Source organism: Carlito syrichta, unplaced genomic scaffold (genome assembly GCF_000164805.1).
Source record: "Carlito syrichta isolate Samal-C Ts95f unplaced genomic scaffold, Tarsius_syrichta-2.0.1 Scaffold309724, whole genome shotgun sequence".
Taxonomy (NCBI): Eukaryota; Metazoa; Chordata; class Mammalia; order Primates; family Tarsiidae; genus Carlito; species Carlito syrichta.
The window spans coordinates 511,228-516,762 of record NW_007253820.1 but is presented as its reverse complement, the minus strand read 5'-3'; the positions used below and the strand labels follow the sequence as shown (position 1 = coordinate 516,762).

The 5,535-nt window shown below is 45.4% G+C and overlaps 1 pseudogene; it reads right to left on the bottom strand.

Annotated features, from left to right (window-relative positions):
- Nucleotides 1-2,798: 2,798 nt before the first annotated feature.
- On the bottom strand, nt 2,799-4,049 carry LOC103270087 (annotated as a pseudogene).
- Between the last annotated feature and the right edge of the window lie 1,486 nt (nt 4,050-5,535).

Below are 5,535 nucleotides of genomic sequence, written 5' to 3'. Positions count from 1 at the left end.
CTGGGATTACAGGCTGAGCCACTGAGCCAGGCTACTACTATTATTTTTAGTCAGAGTCTCACTCTATTGTCCAGGATGGAGTGCCATGGCACATTTATGGCCACTGCAGCCTCGGCCTACTGGGCTCAGGTGATCCTTCTGCCTCAGCCTTCCAAGTAGCTGGAACTACAAGCGTATGCCACCAAGCCCGGCTAATTTTTTTGATTTGTGGTAGAGATGAGGTCTTGCCATATTGCCCAGGCTTGTCTTGAATCCCTGGATTCAGGCAATCCTATTTCTTCTGCCTCCCAAAGTATTGGGATTATAGTCGTGAGCCATGGCACCCGGCATATTTATTATTCTTCTGATCAAAGTGCAGTACTTTTCAGATCTTAAACAAATAACTATGAAAAAGGCATTCAAGAAAATAAAGCACAAGTAGAAAATTTAACCATTAGATTGCTGCTTCTAACTTATCCTAACCCTATATTTAGTCTAGAAAACAAACAACAACTTTTAAGTGTTACTAAAATGTTGACTGAATAATTTTTTTTTTTTTTTTTTGGAATTGGAGTCTCACTCAGTCACCCAGACTGGAGTGCAGTGGCTGTTTCCGGCCACCGCAGCCTCAACCTGCTGGGCTCCGGTGATCCTTCCACCTCAGCCTTCCAAGTAGCTGGAACTACAGGTGCGTGCCACAAGACCCGGTTAATTTTTTGATTTATTGTAGAGATGAGGTCTCGCCAAGTTGCCCAGGTGGGTCTCGAACCGGCGGGCTCAGGCAATCCACTCACCTCAGCCTCTCAAAGGCGCGGGATTACAGGCTGAGCCACCGAGCCCGGCTTGACTGAATAATTTTAGCATAAATTTAACCACATGCATTTCCAAGTTCCACTGCTAGGAATTTTAAGACCAGTTGAATCATGAATAACATTATATAATAAAGTATAAGGAACATAGCATTTTTTTTTTTTTTGAGTTGGAGTCTCACTCTGTCACCCAGACTGGAGTGCAGTGGCTGTTTCCGGCCACCGCAGCCTCAACCTGCTGGGCTCCGGTGATCCTTCCACCTCAGCCTTCCAAGTAGCTGGAACTACAGGTGCGTGCCACAAGACCCGGTTAATTTTTTGATTTATTGTAGAGATGAGGTCTCGCCAAGTTGCCCAGGTGGGTCTCGAACCGGCGGGCTCAGGCAATCCACTCACCTCAGCCTCTCAAAGGCGCGGGATTACAGGCTGAGCCACCGAGCCCGGCTTGACTGAATAATTTTAGCATAAATTTAACCACATGCATTTCCAAGTTCCACTGCTAGGAATTTTAAGACCAGTTGAATCATGAATAACATTATATAATAAAGTATAAGGAACATAGCATTTTTTTTTTTTTTGAGTTGGAGTCTCACTCTGTCACCCAGACTGGAGTGCAGTGGCTGTTTCCGGCCACCGCAGCCTCAACCTGCTGGGCTCCGGTGATCCTTCCACCTCAGCCTTCCAAGTAGCTGGAACTACAGGTGCGTGCCACAAGACCCGGTTAATTTTTTGATTTATTGTAGAGATGAGGTCTCGCCAAGTTGCCCAGGTGGGTCTCGAACCGGCGGGCTCAGGCAATCCACTCACCTCAGCCTCTCAAAGGCGCGGGATTACAGGCTGAGCCACCGAGCCCGGCTTGACTGAATAATTTTAGCATAAATTTAACCACATGCATTTCCAAGTTCCACTGCTAGGAATTTTAAGACCAGTTGAATCATGAATAACATTATATAATAAAGTATAAGGAACATAGCATTTTTTTTTTTTTTGAGTTGGAGTCTCACTCTGTCACCCAGACTGGAGTGCAGTGGCTGTTTCCGGCCACCGCAGCCTCAACCTGCTGGGCTCCGGTGATCCTTCCACCTCAGCCTTCCAAGTAGCTGGAACTACAGGTGCGTGCCACAAGACCCGGTTAATTTTTTGATTTATTGTAGAGATGAGGTCTCGCCAAGTTGCCCAGGTGGGTCTCGAACCGGCGGGCTCAGGCAATCCACTCACCTCAGCCTCTCAAAGGCGCGGGATTACAGGCTGAGCCACCGAGCCCGGCTGGAACATAGCATTTATGTGATACTTGCCCTATACCTTCAGATTATGTCAGAATAAAGCTGACAATTCTGCCAGGCTCTGATCCCTGAGTGACCCCAATGCAAACTTTGGAAGCAAAGAATACGCCCTGTCATACAACTTTGTACAAGTTGTAGTAAAGAAGGCCTAAATTTCCTTTCTATAGGAAATTGTCAGTTATTTGGTAAATTCGCTGTTAGGAATCCATGTTATCAATTTGTTTACCAAACACATTATATAGGAATTGAAACACAAGATGTTCCTTTGGAATTTGGTCCACAAATTCACTTAAGGTTGGAAATTTAAAACCTGCAAGAAAAAGGTGAAGTAGATATCCCTAAACCCTAACATGTTGTAATTACTAAAGGGATAGACGCGCATAATGAAAAGTGTTGCTCTTAGAAAGCACAAACTACAGTCCGGGCTTGGTGGCTCAGCCTATAATTTCAGCACTCTGAGAGGCCGAGACAAGTGGATTGATTGCCTGAGCCTGCATGTTCAAGACCCATCCAGGCAACTTGGCAAGACCTCATCTCTACAATAAATTTTTTAAAATGAGCTGGGCGTGGTAGTGTGTGCCTGTAGTTCCAGCGACATGGAAGGCTGAGGCGGAAGGATCGCCGGAGCCCAGCAGGTCGAGGCTGCGGTGGCCAGAAGAGTGCCACTGCGCTCCAGTAGGGGCAACAGAGTGAGACTTCAATTCAAAAAAAAAAAGTAAAAGCACAAACTATGAAAGAGATATTCATTTTGAATAACGACAAAAAACTAGCTGACATCCTTCTTTGTTTTGTTTTGTGAGCACCAAAACTAAGATAAAGCTAAACCGGACTCTACTGTCTATTCCTGTGACATAAAAATAAAAATTTTAATTTGTCTTACTATATACTTTCCAGCCATTAATTGAGATGTAGTTATGAAAGATTCAGAATGTCTTAAAAGAGGTTGTGATAGCAACTATCACAGCAATACTCAAGCATGATTTCAAGGATGTTTTCAGGCTTAGAATTGGCCTTCCTGGTCAAAAATCTTCACAACTTCATCAAAAACTTCATCAATAGATTTAGAAGCATCTATTTTCTTGACTTTTCCCATTTCTTCATATAAGTCATTTACTGACTTTGTTGACTGAAGATAGGTCTGAATTATCTTTTCCAAGTTCTCTCCCTTGTTATCACTCCTACTGCTACTCTTTCCCCTCTCAAGACATCGTTCAATACATCGTTCATTATTACAATAAAAAAACAGAACAAAAGATACATCTGCCTTCCCATCCATGGTCTTGTTCCATCCTTGAAGGCTGCCTTGATTTATCGGAAGCCCATCAATCAAGAATTTATTCTTCTGAGCATTGACAGCCATTGTCTGATCTATTTTTCTCTTTAATAAACTGATGATTATCTCAACTGTCACGATCTTTCCTTCTGTAATGCACTTTTTTTTTTTTTTTTGAGTTGGAGTCTCATTCTGTCGCCCAGACTGGAGTGCAGTGGCTGCTCCCGGCCACCACAGCCTCGACCTCCTGGGCTCCGGTGATCCTTCCACCTCAGCCTTCCGAGTAGCTGGAACTACAGGCGCACACTACCATGCCCAGCTAATTTTTGATTTTATTGTAGAGATGAGGTCTCCCCAAGTTGCCCAGGCGGGTCTCGAACCCGCAAGGCTCAGGCAATCTACTCGCCTCAGCCTCCCCAGGTGAGGGATTACAGGCTGAGCCACCAAGCCCGGCTGTAATGCACTTTTCAGTGAGCTCACCATACTGTGAATCTGGCTTCTTCCTTTCATCACAAAGTTCTCCTGCAGAAAGGTGTATGTAGCCACATTTCTTGATTATGCGGGTGCACTGCATCCCCTTGGCACCGGGAGGACACGACAAGTGGCTTCATGAGGGAAGGGTGGAGGAGAAGTAGCCGGTGGGTCAGCAGCGGGAAGCTAAGGCCCAGGACACAGTAGCAGCCGTGGGGGGCAGTGGCTCAGCATACACCACATCTTGGCAGAGGCGTGGCTCTGGGCAGGGTAAATTCATATTTCAAAATGTCTTTTTTTTTTTTTTTGAGTTGGGATCTCACTCTGTCGCCCAGGTTGGAGGGCAGTGGCATGCTCCTGGCCACCACAGCCTTGACCTGCTGGGCTCAGGTGATCCTTCCACCTCAGCCTTCCAAGTAGATGGAACTACAGGCGTGCGCCACCACGCCCAGTTAATTTTTTGATTTATTGAAGAGATGAGGTCTCACCAAGTTGTCCAGGCTGGTCTCGAACCCATGGGCTCAGGCAATCCTTTCACCTTGGCCTCCCAAAGTGCTGGGATTATAGTCGTGAGCCACCGTGCCCGGCTTAAAGTGTCTTTTTGATACAGCATTTTTTCTAAAAATTTATTACATTTCTTACATGGCTAACAAGGACCAGAATTCATACCAGAAGAAAGAGACCTGTCAGCTTTTCTTTTTTCTACTTGTTTGCTGTATTGGTAATTTTAACATTAATTGGAATTTGCCATGTCTTTGCAGGAATGTCTTGAAGCCATTTGTCTGCATTGTAGGAAAACCTAGTAACATGATCTTCATGTTTGGTTAGTCTGACATTATCCACTACACACGAAATGCACTGCAGAATGGGGTAAGAATGCTGAAAGGGGAAAGGGCCCTACTGCCCCCTCCTCTGAGGTGTGGGCCCCTTTCCTTGAGGAGTCTCTGCTATCTCATCTGACATTGGCCCTCAAACATAGGTCAGACATACAGACCAAGTGAGGGTGCCAGTGTCAGTACATTTACTGAATGTTAGAACTTATTTCCTTGTTGTTGTTCTTGTTTTTTGAGTCAGAGGTCTCTGTAGTTACAGACTGAAGTGCAGTGGCACTATCATGGCTTACCTCCTGGGCTCAGGCAATCATTCCACTTCAGACACACACCACCATGACTAGCTACTTTTCTTTTTTTTTGCGTCTTAGTCGCATTCTGTCACCCAGGCTAGAGTGTAGGAACCCATTCACGCCCAATACAGCCTCAGCCTGGTAGGCTCACAAGATCCTTTCATCTAGCCTCTCATGTAGCTGGAACTACAGGCACATGCCACCACACCTGGCTAAATTTTGATTTACTGTAGAGATGAGGTCTTGCCAAGTTGCCTAGGCTGGTCTCAAATTCCTGGGCTCAGGCAATCCTCTCCCCTGCCTCCCAAAGTACTGGGATTACAGGTATGAGCCCCTGTGCTGGCCCAAATTAACACAATTTTAATACAAATTCCAAAAAGTTTTTTTCCTCTAGAATTTGACATGATAATTCCAAAATTATATGCATGTATAATCTTCGAAGATAGTCAAAGAGCTCTTAAAGGACATGATGGGGAGACTTCTCTTACCAGGTATCAAGATTTATTATGCCGGGCTCAGTGGCTCAGCCTGTAATCCCACGCTTTGGGAGGCTGAGGTGAGTGGATTGCTTGAGCCTGCGGGTTCGAGACCCACCTG